This window comes from Brassica oleracea, chromosome C4 (assembly GCF_000695525.1).
Source record: "Brassica oleracea var. oleracea cultivar TO1000 chromosome C4, BOL, whole genome shotgun sequence".
Lineage (NCBI taxonomy): Eukaryota > Viridiplantae > Streptophyta > Magnoliopsida > Brassicales > Brassicaceae > Brassica > Brassica oleracea.
In genome coordinates this window covers 30,574,294-30,592,822 of record NC_027751.1, presented here as the reverse complement: position 1 = coordinate 30,592,822, position 18,529 = coordinate 30,574,294, and the positions used below count along the sequence as shown (strand labels likewise).

The 18,529-nt window shown below is 31.3% G+C and overlaps 1 long non-coding RNA gene across 2 annotated transcripts; it reads right to left on the bottom strand.

The window, feature by feature from the left end:
* Positions 1 to 299: 299 nt before the first annotated feature.
* LOC106337425 lies at positions 300 to 4,424 on the bottom strand. 2 transcript variants are annotated; one of them, XR_001269023.1, is made up of 5 exons: positions 4,211 to 4,424; positions 3,516 to 3,989; positions 1,197 to 1,553; positions 1,038 to 1,108; positions 300 to 624 (listed from the first exon to the last, which is right to left on the bottom strand). It is a non-coding gene; the product is annotated as an uncharacterized LOC106337425 (long non-coding RNA). The 2 variants fall into 2 exon arrangements; XR_001269024.1 differs by having other exon boundaries at positions 1,197 to 1,398.
* Positions 4,425 to 18,529: the final 14,105 nt, after the last annotated feature.

The following is an 18,529-nucleotide window of genomic DNA, read 5'->3' as shown; positions in this document are numbered from 1 at the left end:
TGGCATTTTCAGATTGACCTTTATTTACTTCCTTCTTCTCTCATGGAACAAATAAAAATTGTTTGTGGTCATTGGATGAGCATGATTTGTGTATGTTCTTATGGTGTTATTAATAAGTCTCTATTTAAATTTGCAGGTGATGTGTTGTTCTTACCGCTCTTCCTTAGCAGACAAGAGAACAGCATCGATTAATCCAAAGAAGTGTTCAAAGCTTCAGCCTGTTTGAGTGAGGACGTAATAGACCAAGATCAAGAATGGAGTAATCATTGAAAATACATTTCTAGCTCTTTGGAGAAAAAAAGAACAAAACCCGAAACACATCGATTAAAACAAGTTCCCGATTGTATAAGAATACAAAAACCACACCCAGCGGTTATAAGAACACAACAAGCGATAACCACACCCAGCGCTACATATAACTCGTCATCTGCATTTTTATGGTAAAACAGAGTTGAAAATGCATCAAAGTACATATATGTCTTTCTTTACTACCTCCATAGACTGAACTTTTAAAAAGTAGTCTCCTTGTCAATTTTACTCTCAAACTCTTCTGCATTGAAAAGACCTTTGCCACGATCAGCCAATGGAATCCATGTTCTGACTTCCCCAAGACAAAATGTATCCCTGTCAAAAATTCACCACGACCTCAGTTATACTAATCAAGGTTTCTATTTTTTCACATCAAATGTGAAGCAATCAATCATAAAAAAGAGATCATAATCAAGTTATATACCCCAACAAAGCATGTGTTTCTTTAGACTCATCCAAAAGGCGTGGGTATAGATGATTTCTAGAATCATGTACATGGAGCATAGCCTGTGAATATATATTACATCTATGTTTCACTGTCGACCTAAATTTTGGTCACTGTCGAGCCAACATGCTAATCTAAGTTCATTAAAACTTGGTTATATACACTGCCAATGGTCTGTAGAGACGAGAAACATGATACATTACTCTTTATACCTATGCCTTTTTATTAATAGATATATATATATTTGTCTTAATGCGATCATATATCAAAGCAGTGAGTGTACCTCTACGCAGTCTGCAACGGCGTCAACAAAGGAGTCATTTTGTGGTGAGACAGCCACGCTGCTTGGTCAGGCTTCAATCCGGATTCAAATCAAAGACAAAAATCATAATAGATCAGAGAACAAAGAATCCAACTCTGGGAAAGAAAGAACACTACTCACGTATAAAATTGAGATCAGGATCAGATATCTTGACTGGAGCTATTCTGCTGAAACTCACTGCCATCGCCTTAGCCACCGTTCGTAGTGAAGGAGAGAGATACCAGGAACGTATAAGATTTCTTCGAAGGTTTTTCGGGTGCTCTCTTAAGAAGTCCAATTCACCGTACAGTGAACTGATCCTCCGCATCTCTCTGGTTCTTAGCTGCAACGGGAAACGATTGACGGTGTTTTGGCTTTAGTTTGGGGAGACTATTGATTTTTCTGTCTGGTCCTGGTCCTGGTCCTGGTCTTGTTTTCATTTTATATGGAATCGCAGCTTTCTGACTCGGATTACGTCCCTTAATCGTCGAAAATCGCCTGTGAATCCCATGAACCCTAAAGTTTTTTTTTTGTCATCTAAAATGAAAACAGGACCAGGACCAGGACCAGGTTGTTGTTACTCTGTTTTTATCGTGATTTTAATAGGTGTTTTTAATCGTATACCAAAATTAATATAATGGGCATTGTAGTAATAATTATCAACTATTATGGTTATTTCGTCTTTATGCTACCATTCTGACATGTATCGATGAAAGAATAAATAAGAGTTAACAATAGGTACTTATAAATGGTTTTACTCAAAAGCGTTTTATAGGATTCAAGAAAACTATCACATGAAGTAGAACAAAATAATCGCTGCGACATCTATACTGACAGGGCTCAGTTGTTTCTCCATCCGGATGAGCCATCTGAACGAAGATAAGAGTTTTGTTTGTTTATGCACTAAAAGTACAACTCATTCAGATGGATTATCCGAATGACTTTCAGAAATTTAAACTTAATTTTAAAGTTCATCCAGCTGAACCAATTTGGATCATTTGAATGGAGATGATTCATTCAAAATGGTATAATGTCTATTATGACTTGAATGTAATTCACAAATTACAAACCTAAACATAATATCATTTTGTCAAACACGAAAATTGACAAAACCACAAAAACGCGTTTTCCTGCGAAAACCTAAAAACTAATTTTTCACGTCAAAACCCCAAATGGCATTTTCTCGCCAAAATTGGAAAAACGTTTTTTTACGCCAAATTTGCAAAAACATGTTTTCATGCGAAAATCACAAAAACATGTTTTTACGCCGAAACCCCAAAATGCATTTTCTGCTAAAACACAAAAACACGTTTTCTTGCCAAAATCGCAAAAACGTGTTTTCCCACCAAAACCTGTTTTCCCGCAAAAATTGCAAAAACACGTTTTCACAACAAAACCCCAAAAACGTGTTTTCCCACAAAAACCGTAAAGTTTTCCCGCCAGAACCGAAAATCTCGTTTTCCCGCCAGAACCGAAAATCTCGTTTTCCCGCCAGAACCGAAAATCTCGTTTTCCCGCCAGAACCGAAAATCTCGTTTTCCCGCCAGAACCGAAAATCTCGTTTTCCCGCCAGAACCGAAAATCTCGTTTTCCCGCCAGAACCGAAAATCTCGTTTTCCCGCCAGAACCGAAAATCTCGTTTTCCCGCCAGAACCGAAAATCTCGTTTTCCCGCCAGAACCGAAAATCTCGTTTTCCCGCCAGAACCGAAAATCTCGTTTTCCCGCCAGAACCGAAAATCTCGTTTTCCCGCCAGAACCGAAAATCTCGTTTTCCCGCCAGAACCGAAAATCTCGTTTTCCCGCCAAAACCGAAAATCTCATTTTCCCGCCAAAACCGCAAAAACGCGTTTTTCCGTCAAAATCGCAAAATCTCGTTTTTCGGCCAAAATCGAAAATCTCGTTTTCCCGCCAAAACCGCAAAAACGTTTTTTCCCGCCAAAACCGCAAAAATGCTTTTTACCGCCTAAATCGCAAAATCTCGTTTTCTGGCCAAAATCGAAAAGTGCGTTTTCCCGCTAAAACCAAAAAATCTTGTTTTCCCTCCCAAAACCGCAAAAAAACTCGTTAATTTTGAAATAATTCAAATGTAAATATATTAAATTAAATAATTAAATATAATATAGTTAAAATTAATATCAAATATATGGTTAAATCAACACAAGGGTATTTTGGTAATTTGTTTACTAAAATCATTTAGATGGAAATGGAAATAAAGAAACAAACATAAGATTCATTTAGATGATTCATCTAGATGAGTTATTTGGATGGACAAACAAACAGTCACAAAAATCTGAATGGATCATCTAAATAGATCATACAAATGAATCATCTAGATGGAGATAACAAATGGTAGAAACAAACAGCCCCTTAGTCACTAATCAAATTCTATAGACATCAAGGTTTTATTTTCTACACTAAAACCAGAGCGAGAAAAAAAAAACATTTTGGTTATAACTTACATTAGGACGTCAATGACTACTTTTGATACCACCCATGGTGATGATAGTGTTGCCAATAGACTGTGTTTAGCTCAATTTCATTTTGGTGTAGTCATTTCGCTGTGAAAACGTTAGAAAGAGTAAGGGTTAAGAATAAGCTCTGGTTTGACTAAGGTAGAAAGCTCTGAGAAGATTTCAAAGGATTTGACGGTGATAAATCTGATGAAAGGGAAGATCAAGAACCCAGAGAATGTGATCACATTGATTATGATAAACACGCCGAGATAAGCTGATCGACATCAGTTGCAGCAGACTGGGAAGCTAGCGGATGACTTTCTGTTACTCCTTCGCTTTTGGTGATGAAAGTGTTATAGGTTCGCCATGATCGGTGATCTGTCAACTACGGAAATTTAGCTCGGGTAGAAATCGTATCGATCGACCACCACCCAAATCATGATCAATCCAAAACCTGAAATCATATCGATCGACCAACTCCTGTAAAAATAAAACAATTAAAGACGATTTCATTGGATCAAAAATTAATTGGAAACCCACATAATCAAAATTCAAAAATCAGATCAACTCAATCTGATGAAAAACCATTAAACTACAACCTAATTTAGTTTTAGCTAGAAAAGAAACTCAATATTCAAATACACACAGAGCCCGAAGGGGAAAAGTTGAGGAGAAAAGTTTTGAAGCAAATGTTAGCTTACCTTCGAGGAACTCTATATAAAGGAGGCTGGAAAATCCGTTACAGGAACACATATCGGTACTGAACGTGGAGGAGTCGAAGAGATCGAGTTTGAGAAACGAAACTTAGGAATTGGGACCGTCTCAGTCGATGAAGAATCTGGAAGATGAAGTACGCAACCCTAAACGATTTTTCAGCCAAATGCAAAGCCCGTGAACACATAAACAGAAAACAATGATATGATGCTTACTGGGCCGAACCGTGGGAAAGCCCACTAAATAACTGAACAGAGATCACATATTAGAACATACTCGCTGGGATAAAAAAAAAAATTAAAAGTAGGGTTCACATTCATGCACACGTGGACAGGTTTAGGAGAGAGCAAAAACTCTCATATTATAATATATAGATTTCGTCTTTATGCTACCATTCTGACATGCATCGATGAAAGGAAGTTAATCTACTAATTACATGATAAATAAGAGTTAGTCTGAGTAATTTTCTCTGAATTTTTTTTCGAGTGTAAACTTTAAGCCGCAACAATTAGATTACTTAGCTGTCCCGTCAGAAATCTTGACATACTGAGATTGGATAGACAAGCTGGTGTACAGATGTGTATCCAACGGTCGATTCTTTTTTAATCAACAGTTAAGATTTGCTGAGAAACTATGAAAGAGAGTACGGAAAAGCCAAAATTTTATCATTTTGGAAGCTTATGTTTATCCCCGACTCCCCCGACAGGTGCGGACCCACAGAGGGAGTGGGTGTGGCACGTGTCACATGCTACCTTATATACCAGTTATGAAACCAAATGTACAAAGAAAAACGTCTAGCCAATTCGGTCATTAATGATACTAGAGCTTCGCGCGGTTTATTTATTTTAAAAATTTATCATTTTATGTGCATGTGATTTATTGAATTTTATAATATATTATATTTAAAGAATTGTATAACTAATTTGATAATTTATTATTTTGCTATTTATTATTTTGTGTTTTGGCTGTGGTTATTTATAGGGAGTGTATATTTTTGATAGATATTATGTGTAATTAATTAATTTTCTTCAATTTGGATTTTAAGGAATTGATACAGCTATTAAATTCAGTTTTTTCATATGTTGCTTAATTTTTTTTTCTAGTTATTTTTGACCACTATTTTCATTTTTACATTGATCAAGTTTTTATTTAAATGCTAGATTTAATTTTTTTCTGATTTCAAATATATTTAAAGTCTGTCAATTTGTGGGTAACTAATTGTTGTTTTTGTTTAGTTTTGATTTTTCGACTCCTAATGGATATTGCTTTTTATATAATTTATTGTTCACTTTTGTACATACATGGTTTTTTATTTATTTTTTAAATATGTGTAAATATAAAACTTTAATTTTAATTTACTATCACAATAATATTTTATAAAACGTAATGGACATTAAATAGTTTTTTTTGTTAGATAATATGAAATTAAATATTTAAGAATTAATTATAAGAGTTTATAAATCCAACCTCACCCCTAAATACTAAACTCTGAATTCTAGTTCAATAATTTTATTTTAAGAAATTTAATTTTTTTTTAATTGATTATTTTAAATCATATTTAGATACCATTAAATGCTCATAGCCTCAAATCAATTTTATATTCTAGATTTTTGCGAAGATTTCAATAGTATTTAGCCAAAAAATTAAAATTATCGTGCCATGTTATCTCTTGCATGCCCATGCATTCAACAACAATTCAAAAAGTTAACCTATTCAGGAATCTCCAGATCTTAAAATTTATATAGCTTTAATTATTTGAAAGGCTTGAATTCTTTAAACTTTATTATTGTTATTTAGTTTCTATGTTAATGTTTCAAATATTCTTTTACAGATATTAAGCTATTTTATCTAAAATATTTTTCTTCTGTTAATTTATTTTATTTTTATATTAATTTTCATTTTATTTCTAAATATTTAGTCTTTTGGAATATTTTCAAAACCATATAGCATAAACTTTAATATTTATATTTATTTAATTGCTGAAAAAGCTTACATTATATAAAGTAAATTACTCTTTTTGTTGGTTAATATTTATGCTAATGTAACAAAGATTTGCTACATACATATTTATAATTAATTAAGAATTAATTATAGAAGTTTATAAACCGAAGTCACCCTTAAATACTAAATCCTAATAAATAATCACTAAACCCAAATTTTAGTATATTTTTGATTAACTTATTTTTGAAAATTGATATTCAACTTATTGTATTTTCAATCAAATTCTCACGTTTTCTTTTGTTCATTTAACTTCTTTATTATTTTATCCTATTTAAAAGAAATATATGTTTATAAAATTTTGACACTTTGAAAAATATAAAATTAAAATAGTATATTGGTCCTTTAAACATTATGTGTACACTTTTAATGGTTTGTGTACTCAGTTTTATATTATAGATTATTAATATTTGGATTGTTCACCTCCTCCCCGATCTCGAGTCCATTATGCTGATAAGACATTGAACCATTTATTTCTGTCAAACAAATTGATGATGATAAAACTGTAGTATGTGTTACTCTTTGGGATATCTATTAAACTTCCTAACTTTCAGTATGATGTCCTTACATGTTTTTAATATCTCACAATTTGTTATGGAGCATGAAGAAACAAAAGCTGCTTTTTTAATAGAAGAATTATATCCATGGTTTTATTCTTTTGATCAACATTTATTTCACTAATAGTTGGTCCCCATATCCAAAACTATCAACGCAAAAGATTTTAATTGTTTGCTTCATTATTTCTCATACTTCTTTCCCTCTTTTTTTTTCCTCTACGTCCTTAGATCTTGCAAAAAAAGTTGCAGTTACTGTAGGTAAGGGTCGAACTTATGACCTTAGGGAATATAGCTTTAGTATTTTACCATTAGACTAAAAGAGATATTCAAGAAATTGAGGCCGAAAATAAACTATATTGCTTTAAGGCCGGAAGCCCATGCTTCCTTGGCTTCCTATCGGGGCCGGGCCTGTCTAGACACTTTTCACTATGATGCATTCATTTTCTTTTGATCACCTAACTTTATAGTCATCCAAACCATTGTGAAACTTGGTCATCTTCATCTCACATTGAGTGAAAAATGAGTTCCTATCAGCTATATTATACATTTCCAACTTGATTATGGGTGAGCTCACACTGTTGGTGTCAATCATCTTCGCCTTTTTCTTACATAATATATACTCTCTCCATAGCCAGCTCTGAAAAAAAATATGGCTCCAAAAAAAACAAACAAAATATTTAAGCTATTAATCATTGGTTTATCAACAAACAATAACAGTTAGAAAAATTCTCGTGAAGGGGCCATTTACATTGGCTAACAGAGCTATTTACAATTATTCTCAGATAGTGGCCATCAACGTCATTTATGTATTGAGGGGTCTGCTCTTATCGACCAATTAGTTTTTTTTTTCTTCAACTGCTTTACCCACATCCCCAACACCATCATATTCCCTATTAAGTCATGTTTATTTTCTTACAATCCTTTTTTATTTGTTCGCATCAATTCTTATTTTTTCCCTTAAGTCCTTTTAAAAATATTCAAGCGGTCTTAACAACTCTTGCGGGAAATGATCTGGAGTTTCATACTTGGCAGCTAGAAAGGCGAGAATCTCTTGTGTATTTCAAACTAAAACAAAGAATTCTAACATGAAATAAATAGCAAAAAAAACCAAGAGCCCTTGGCCTAGTGGTATTGGAACTCCGGCTGGAGTGCTGCCCGCCCTGGGTTCGAGTCGCCTTGGCCACCTTCCCGCCTATAACCGTGCGTGCCCGGATGGAAGGCCTCGTGGGGATTAGTCTGGGCTTACCGTCTGGGAACCCCACGAAAAAAAAAAAAAAAAATAGCAAAAAATCATGGATTTATGTATTTTAAGATCGTAAACAGCTTGTATTATGTTTTTAAAAATAATAACATGCTTATGTATAAGCGTAAAAGTAGTTACAATACTACAACATAAACTAAATATACACATTTAATAATCCTTAATAGAGAATCATAGTCACTAAAGAACTGCAGAACCCAAAGAACGAACGTCAAGATATTTCTTATACACAAAGTTGGGAGAAAATTACTGCTGTTTTGTTCTGTTACACATGAATCTTTTGAGAAATTGATATTCATACGGATATGTTGACAAACGTATAGGAAAGACAAAAATCTAATAGTAATCAAAGAAAAGTTGTTAGAGAGGAATGAATCACCAACCTGGTTGTAATTTTGGACTCTTGAACCCTGCATGAGCTCATGGTGGAGAAGGCAACAAAAGAAAAACAAACATCCCTTAGGATACAACACTGTCTCGGGAATCTTTGAGAATAGGAGAATCCTCTGTTTTGTATGATGCATCCATTCAGTGGAAGGTGGAGAAATGAGTTTTCTTGTCTGGCCATTTCATCTCCCTATCTTCATTCAGACCTTGGCAGGAAACTCATAAAAGTAAGCGGTTAGCTATAAATCTGCAAGATTTCGTACCTAGAAATCAGAGAAATTCAGGTATGACAATAGTTAACCATGGTTTGTTATACATCTCTATTCTACAAATGGATTAGCAAAATAAGAACTATGAATTTCAGGATTAAGAAAGACAAAAAAAGAGATTCAAGTAAAAATCCAGAAGAAGCTAAAAAGATTTGGTAACAGTGAACGTGACGAATAAAGATACAAAAAACAAAAATCAGCTAACCAGTTCAATCTATAACAGCTAGCAGCCAAAGCAGAAATCATCTTTATGTTCTTCAGAGCTTTATTCGCCTTGGAGAACAAAACAGCCCGTGAATTCGGCACCACTTTCGCCGGAGCTGTGATTTGCAGAGCAATTTTTTTCCATTAAATCAGTGGTCGATTTCGCCATCACTTTGGTAGTGAATTTCACCGAATCGTCTCCATGTAAAGAGGTGGTGTATTTCGGCTGAGTTTTGGTGTTTGGTTTCGCCAGACTGGTGTCACCGTAAATCTCATGTTTCGTATCCGTTGAAGCTGTCTGTGCGATTGGTTATTTGTAACGGGATTTGGGAAGAGAAAAATTTTCCCATTCATGTGAGTATATATCTATGTAGCACGGGCACGTCTATTTAGGTGCCGTGCCGGTACCGGAAACGTTTCGGGGACGGGTACTTCACGGGGACAGCACTGGTACGGCTTGGGGACGGTTAGAGAACATAGCTATGAGTAAGACTAGTTTTCACGGGACATAATGCTTGTGCAATTGTTTTTTAACTGTCACTGTTATCTTGCTTCTAATTTTAGTTGGCAAAATAGACATATTATAGTAAATTATATCTAATTATGTTAGATTCACTACATAAATTTATTTTTTATAAATATTTTATATTTTTTACTAGTATATATTTGCCGTACCCGTATCCATAATTTTTAAATTTTCCCGTTTCCCGTCTCCGCTTCCGTCTCCGTTTCTGTCCCCGTAGCTCGAGTTTGATGGGAGGTGAAGAGTTTGGGTGTCATAAGTTCTGTAAAGCTTTGATGGCTGATAGTAATGGAGGGAGACGTTACACATCCGATTCAATTCGAAATTAAATTGTCTGGCTATTAGTGTTTACATATGTATGATGCTTAAGAGATTTCATGCTATTAAGGTTTGATTTCAGGATAAGGAAGATGGAACGTGAGATTGAGAATGAAGAGATTAGTTAAATTTACCATTTTTGGGCTTTGAATGTGGACTGTAATATAAATTCATGTGAATAAATGGGTTTCGGCCTATCATTTTTGTCTGTCCATCAAATAATACGAGTGTGAGCTGGTTTTTTGACAGTTGTCTCCTTGTTATTGGCCACAATTAATTGACTGACGTGGACTTTTAGTATTGTTAGATTGTGTGCCCCATCCAACCTGTCTTCGAATAGCATGTGTTGCGTTTCTCTCTTGAAATTTTTCTACACATTTTCTTTTGATTTTTCTACCTAAAACTATTCTATTTATAACTATTTTATTTTCTTTCTTAGTATGATAAATTTTAATTATACCACAAACTTGATGTTAGTTTTTAAATTTACTTTTAAAATATGACTATTTTCATAAATACCTTAAATTTGTGATGAAAATGACTAAAATAATTTTCTTAAATCATTTATAAAAAATTTATAAACTCAACCTCACCCCTTAAATAATAAACCCTAAACAGTAATTCATAAACCCAAATGTTAAGATATCTTTGATTGAAAGTGTTTTTAATAAATGATAGCCAACTTATTGTATTTCAATCACTTTTTAATATTACTTTTTAAAAATAATTATTCATAATTTATTAAAATTTAAATTTGACAATTATTTTTATTAAGTTTACTTTTCAATACTTAAGACAAATATAAAAAATAAAAGGAATAAATTTTTATAATAAAATTACTACATCCATATATAACTTTATGGTATTATTGACAATGAATATTTAAAATTGATATAGTAGTATGTTGTGATTAAGTTCCAAACAATTAGCTCCAAAGTTTCACTCATTGTAAAAATATTTTTTTTGTTTGAATTAATTTAACATTCTTTCAAAAAAGCAAAAATTATTTATTTTATATTTTATTTATTTTGAGATAGTTCTTTTTGTTTTTGTTTGAATAAATTTAACATTTTTCCAAAAAAAAAAGTAAAGATTAATGATTAATGTCTTGTAAAAAGTATAATTTAATTTAATTTATTAAGTTATATTTAATAAATTTATATGTTGTGTCTCACATTAAATTATTTTCTAGATCCGCCCCTGTGCCCCGACTCGCCTAGCCGTTGCGTACTTGCGTTTATGGATGACATCTGCAATTCAAGACTGCTGAGTCTAGAACAGCCATGATGAGTGCCTTTTTTCGTTCGTCCGGCATTGACAATTATTGTCCCGACGAGTTGTAACCATCTTAGCAATTTGGGTTCTAATTTTGTGTTAAAAAAAAAGTGTACGAAAAAGAAGAAAAACTTGGTTTAAATTGCCATGGTCCTGGACCTTCTGGTGATTTAACCAAACCAAATTGAATTTTATGAATTTCAAGTTGCTTACAATTAAATCGATTTAATTATATTTCTTATTCCCTCCAAAACAAAGCAACGACACGAGGGAACGATTTTTTTTTTTCAAAAAGTTTTTGAAATGTATAAGAGAAAGTAAGCAAACAATTGATTCTTAGTCAGTATTACCTTATTTTCTTTTCCTTTTTATCATAACCATTGAATTTACTAGGGGCATTGCCTCCGCGCAAGCGCGGAGTTGTGGACAGAGTTCTTGTTTCATCTCAATATTTATTAGTATTATTGTAGCTATGAATTTTGCGTTTTGGGTTGATCATTGTTTTTCAAGTTTTTATTGTTATAGGGTTAGAGTTGTGAAGATGAACTGTGTATGCACTGTTATCCACTCATGAAATACTAAACTGTGTTAGTTTGTTAGTTTTGTGATTGATATAGTTCTTGGTGTTGCTTGCTGTGTCACTGAAACTTATTGTTTGTTTGTATTTTTAATTTGTTACTTGTACTATTGAGATTATATTAAGGTTGTTGAGAGTACATTTTGTTTCTGAATATTTTTTTCTCCAGTTTAGTTGTGTAAGTTGTGTATATTAAGTAATATTTTTTTTAATTCTTATTATGTTTGTTATGTGTTTTTATTTTATTTTTAAGCTTGTTGCTTTTACCGGACCTTTATAACAAATACCTGAAGACTTGTAGAAATAACTATAAAAATAGTGACAATTAGCATTTGGGCCTTAATGGGGTTTAACCGAATATATGTATTTCTCATAAGAAGACAATAGTATTGGCATGTTGACATTGAGCATGTAGGCTATTTTCATAAGACAAGAGGAATGAGCAGGTGGAGATGTTGTTGCCGCCTTTGTGTCTGTTGGGATTGTTTCTTGTATCTCCTGGTATGGCTGTGTTTATTTCCCTTTTATTTGATGGGTAATATGTAAACAAAAATAATTGTTAGTTGTATTTATCAGAGTTTGTAACTTACTCTGCTTTTTTTGTTTAGGTAATTTCACAGATTTTGGTTGTTGTTTTCGTCTTCTTCGTAAGCATCTTCGAAAGTAAGTTCGTAAATTGTTGAATAGTTGGTCGTGTAGTTTGTATTTGTTTAGTTGGCTCAGTGTACCTGCCTTTGAGTTTTAGTTGTGTTGATTGGTTTGGTATATTTGTTTTGAAGTTTATTTATAAAATTAGACAAAAAGAGAGGTGATCATTAATTCGTCCTTTTTGGGATTTTAGTTTTTGGTGTTTTGATTGTTTGGGTTATTGTGGTTTTTTTAAGCTATAAAATAAAAATTTGTGTAAAATTAGATTGATAAGTAAGGGAGATGAATAGACGACCACAAATCTTGGGTAGGAAATATTTTTGATTACAGATGTTAGCACAATATAGACAATAATATAAATGGAATTATATGTTGATTGTTTCTTACGGATCAATGAGGAGATAATATAACGACTCAGGTTGTTTCTTTGGTGAGGTCAGAGCCCTGGACAGAACGGATTTTCCCAACCACATCTGCGAGTTTAAATATCAGTTTTGATATCGAAACATAATATAAACTCATATGCAATTTGATAATATACGTGGGAGTTCTAGGTTTGCGTTTGCAATCACTTGGAGATTGTCGAACAGTCTAATCTTGACTGGAGATTGATCTCAGGAGCATCCGTGATGACTTCATCAATAATGGTTAGTGAGATGAAACAAATGAGGAATGGATGATCAGTTATCTTGTACATGCTTGAGCACCTAGCAACCTCAAAACAATCGACTTTCACAATGGAACCTGCTTTCAAAGATGGCATGTAATGATTAGCAAGTTCGACGGGAGTAAACCCATAAATCACAGAATCTGCAAATAATATTATTCAACAAAGAATCAGAAAATCAATTAAAACAATTATGTTAAATAAGTGTGATAGATCGAAGATTAACTTACCTTTTCATCAAGGAAGAGAACCGTGATTCCCATAAACTCCATGTCTTTCTTGAAGTTTAGAAAATCCCAGAAGCGGAGGAAGCCAGAGGCTATGATCTGACTACTACGACCAAGACGGAGAGACTCGAAGGTTGAGTGACGGTCGCCGGGACGCCGGTTTGAAGAACTGGAGAGGCATAAAGAAACATTTTTTAGAAGATGGTTAAAGCTTAGAGGAATCAATGAGTTTTGTAGAGATGTAGATTGGGTTCATCAAAGATGAGAATCATATACATAGGGTTTACAGAGGAGCTACAAATCAGAAAGAATTTATGATCAAGCGATTTAAGATGGGGACATTAAGAGTTCACCGGTGAAAAAATAGATTACGAACAGACACACGGTGCAACTCTGTAACTCAGACTTGTTTGAGACAATAATGAAAAAAATCTAAACTCATGTTAAACGACAACAATTTACAATATGGGAAAACTATAATTGTTGCACACTTGAGCTTTTTTTCATATAACGGGATGAATTCCATTTAAAAATGAAACCCATAATACACTTGTAGGCTCAATCCTCAGAGGAAGTCGAAGAAGTAAAGGCTTACGACCTTCGTAAATATATATTAGGTTCGACCATCAATGTACGAAGTATTATTTAGCTTAGTGGTATAAATGTTAGTGTTTATATCTCAATACCTCGGGTTCGAGCCATGAACTTGACATGTTTTCACACTTTTAAAAAGTGGGACCCACGGAACGCTGACATGGCGCGCTAAGGAGTGAGCAAAAACTCAACTATTATAATATCGCTTATTCCATTAATCGTTCACTTGCTATTTTCGATTTCTTCGGATTTGTAATTTTGTGGTTTTTGCCAGACTCTTAAAGACAGCATTAATCACAGCAGTTTTTGATTTTTCACGCCATTTAGAAATTTTTTTAAGTAGTTGATATCAGGATTGAAACTGTTAGGTGGTTTGACGGAGGCACAAAAGATTTCACTTGTAGCAATTGTGTACTATATACAATTTGTATATATCTAGGTAAGCAATGTTGTATATACAATTTGTATATATCTAGGTGAGCAATGTTGTATACAAGGTAAGCTATACATGTGAATATTTATGAATGAGTGTCTGTGAATGTAAAACGATGTATATGTCAACGTTAGAAAATATGTGTATATGTGAATACTATTTGGTTGTACGTATCTTAAAACATGTAAATGTGTAATATCCCATATATATTAATTAAAGATAATTAAAAAATTATAACCTATATTTTGTATTAATTAAAAACGAGATCTGATGATTTCATTTAATTAGAATGTCAATTTGATTTACATAGCCGCATAAAAATCAACTGAATAATTTGTAAGTCAAAAATCTAATGGCTAAGAAACTTTACATTATAACAAGCGTGTATTTAGGTATATGATTTATGGTATACAATAAGCACATTGGTAAACCAAACTCGAGCATAAAAGAAAAAAAATAAATTTTCTCTATTAAAAGAGAAGTACCATTTTTATCTACTACAAAATAGTTATACTAGAAGTTAGGTCCATATATTCAAATAATTTTTTTATTGTTTACATTAGTTTATATAATGTATAAAATTTCTAAATAATTATAAGGATATTAATAACAAATCCATTTTAAATATAAATATAAATTTTAGTTTTAGGAATAACAAAATATGTTGAGAAAAAATCTAACAAAATCTTATTAAAAATTTAAAAATTCTTTTTATTAATGCACTTATTAATTTCGCAATTAGTAGTATAATATTATTATAAATTAATTTTAATTAAATTTTTATTATAAACAAAATAATGAAATTATATGCTAATTTTATAAATTTTATAAGCATATTCTACATTATATTAAAATAGAAGTAATTAATGAATCTTCTATATTATTAAAACTGAAGTACACATTGGAGTTGTTTGGAAACTTGAATAGTAGACTAATGGAAAAGTGTTTGTAAACACGGATAATTAATGTCCTTTTCGTAATTTGATTAACATAAGCTATTAACCAAAATTGAAATCAAACAATTTACAACGGTTACCGGTTTCCTTACCCCGATTATCAGCTACCCAAATGAGAAACATCATTACCACATGACTATACAGCAACCAAATTCTATAAGTAATTGAATAATTATAAAAACATATTTTCCTCTTTATATTCACTGTTCGTCTTCTCCTCCGAAGCCGGCGTGTTAGGATATGAGTTTTATAAGCAGATTTTCAATAGTTAGTTTCGTCTGCGATGACTCGTGCTCCCGTTCTACGTGATTTAGATACACACCCATGTTATATAAGAAATAAAACAAAACCTACAGATCATAATTATCAGAAATCGATTGAAAATAAAAACAAAAAATCTCCAAACCTTTATATGCTGCTGTTTTTCACTAACGATCTCCATACATATTCTTAGTATTGATTGAGAATCATAAGATGTCGGTCTCTATGTCCCAGATGCCGGAGAGAACAAAGAAGTCGAAATCTTATTTTTGTTTTGATAGAAAAAAAACTTTGTTTACTTTCGCCGTTTGTTCGCGGAAAAAAAAAAAACAGAAACCTAATGGGCCTTTTATTAATCATACATTATCTTGGCCCAAATAAAAATTAAAACGTCTTAGCCCAAATCATGGTTATAATTTCATTTTCATTGATATTGTGATTATTATTTTCTTTAGAGAAATGATTTATGAAAATAAATTATATATTTTTAAAAAATAATTTCTGTACAAAAATTAAATTCACTTGTGAGATATAGATTTTGTTTATATAAAATTGGAAAAGTTTTATGTAATATTGTTATTCAATAAACAATAAACATTAATTTCAATATGATAGATAAATTATGACAAATATAGGATATATCTGTAATGGAACACTTAAAATGAAAAAAAAATATTTATAAAAAAATATAAATTAATACCGCCATACAATTGCATTACGATATGATGACACATCTAAAATATATAATGTTCACACAAAAAAAGATCAACTTATTAAGAAAACAAATATCCGTGCGGGCGCACGGATCAAATTCTAGTTACATATTAAAATTATGTTTTTTTATGCAAACATATTAAAATTATGTTGAATTGGTAAACCAATATATTTTGAAAAATACTTTCATTAAGATAAATAAATAAAATATCATTCACCGTTTAAAGTGACTAAAATATCATTCACCTTTTAAAATGATTAATATTCATAAATTAAGTAATAATTTTTACAAAAATAAAATTGTTAACATATGTTAAATTTTAATATTTAGAACTATATGTCATCTATTAAGTTATTTTTAAAATGACAGTAATATACTATCATAAATTATTATATACAAAATAATATAAAATTTTATATTTATAAATGAAATATTACCCGCACGGTTGTGCGGGTTAGAATCTAGTCTTTCATTTATGATGAAAGACAAAAAAGACGTGTTTAAGTATATTCATACGTCGTCCAATACAAATACAAAAATATACTATAGTTTCAACACAAATATATATATTATCACGCTTTTCCATTATGGAATCATATATAAACGATGATGTAAATATGGAATATTTGATCATCCAATATAATCATATATAAACGGTGATATACTCTGTGAGTTTTTAAGTCTTTGATAATCATATAGGGGATTAATGTTCTGTATATTTAGTGTTGGAAAACAGAAGAAGGTGTCAAATTTTGTAATCTTGATGTTGGTTTTCTGTGGAAGTTATCTTTTAATTGAGCCAAACAACACTAAAAGAAAATTTTGGTCAGTATAACATATTAATCTTCACAAACCAGCATACACACTTGCGAAGAAGTGCAATTTAATTACGTATAAATGATGTTTTCCTTATTAGATCAAAAAATTAAATACTATTAACTTAATAATCTTACTAGATTTTGACCCGCACTTGAAAGTACGAGTTTATTTTTTTCACCTATTGATCCAATATTGATTTAAAAACTATCTTTATCTTTTGTTTTGAATCTTAAAAAATTATGTTTTTTCTATATATATATATATATATATATATATTCTATATTGAAGAACACTGTGTTTTCATTATTGAAATGTAGTAACAATATGAGTTGTTGATTTTAAATTGAAAATGAGTTTCTATTGTTACATATTTGTATCATAGTTCTAGCCATCAATATATACTATTTTTTTTAATCTATATTCAATTTAAAAGGTACTACTTTTCTGACCCGTTTTCAAAGCACAGATATCTTTTTTTGACAATTTCGGTAAAATTTGCATGACTTTATAAATTTTTATTAGAAAAAATAATTTAAGAGTTTTCTATTATGATGTTTGAATTTTAAGAAGAGTTTTCCTATCCGACTCAAAGCCGTGATCAAACAGTAGACCCGGTACCCTGTATATAATCTGGTTCGGATTTAAAAAAAATTGTTAATTAAAATCTAATTTAATCCAGTAAAAACCCCAAAACCCCACTATTATTGGAGGTGGTCTTTATAAAAAAATATTTGAATCTAACAAAATTAAAAAAAAAAACCCTGTGGTCTCGAATAAATTAATTTAATTTCTTAAAAAATGATATATCATATGGTCGAATTCGATATATATGATCCTGATGGGTTATAGTCATATTATTGTAGCACATTGTTATACTATAGTTTTGAGTAATTATTTTTAAATAATAACATATGTGGCCAAAACTTTTTTCTACTGATTTGTGTATACTAAAAGTATTGTTTAATTTTGTTCCCCATCATCAAAGCTTTCTTATATGACATTTTGAATAATTACTAATAACCTTTTTGATGTTGCAGCTCTAAAGTCGGTTGTTCGTGTTTATTATTTGCAGCTGGAAGAAAACAACAATGCCTGATTTCCATATACCAGTTCGATGGGCTATTATGCATGAATCAAAGTGGATATGTCACCTTTACTTAATAAAATAGTGTTTTATAATATTTGAAATCGTAAGGTATGTAATCACTAATTTAATAATGATTCAAAATATGAATCCTAGAAAGTAGGCATTATTATTAGGATATTTTTTGAAAATAATGATGTCCACGAAAATAGGATAATAAACAATAGGATATAAGAGAAAAATAAAAAAATACGACATATTAATAGTTTAGATATATTTAGTTTAATTTGTAGGTTAAAAGAAAAAAGTCCAACAACCTTAAATAAGTAGATTTTTTAGGACTCATTCCATTTTACTAGTATAGATGCTTAAATATCAAATAGAATTGGCTTGATACACAATTAGATATGAGGTAACTATAGAAAAATTATATTTAAGATGCAAAAACATTGGAAGCAAACCAAGAATTGATAATATATTTTGGGGGAGTTAAGGATAATTATAATAATTGGTTTTCGTATTAGTTTATTAGT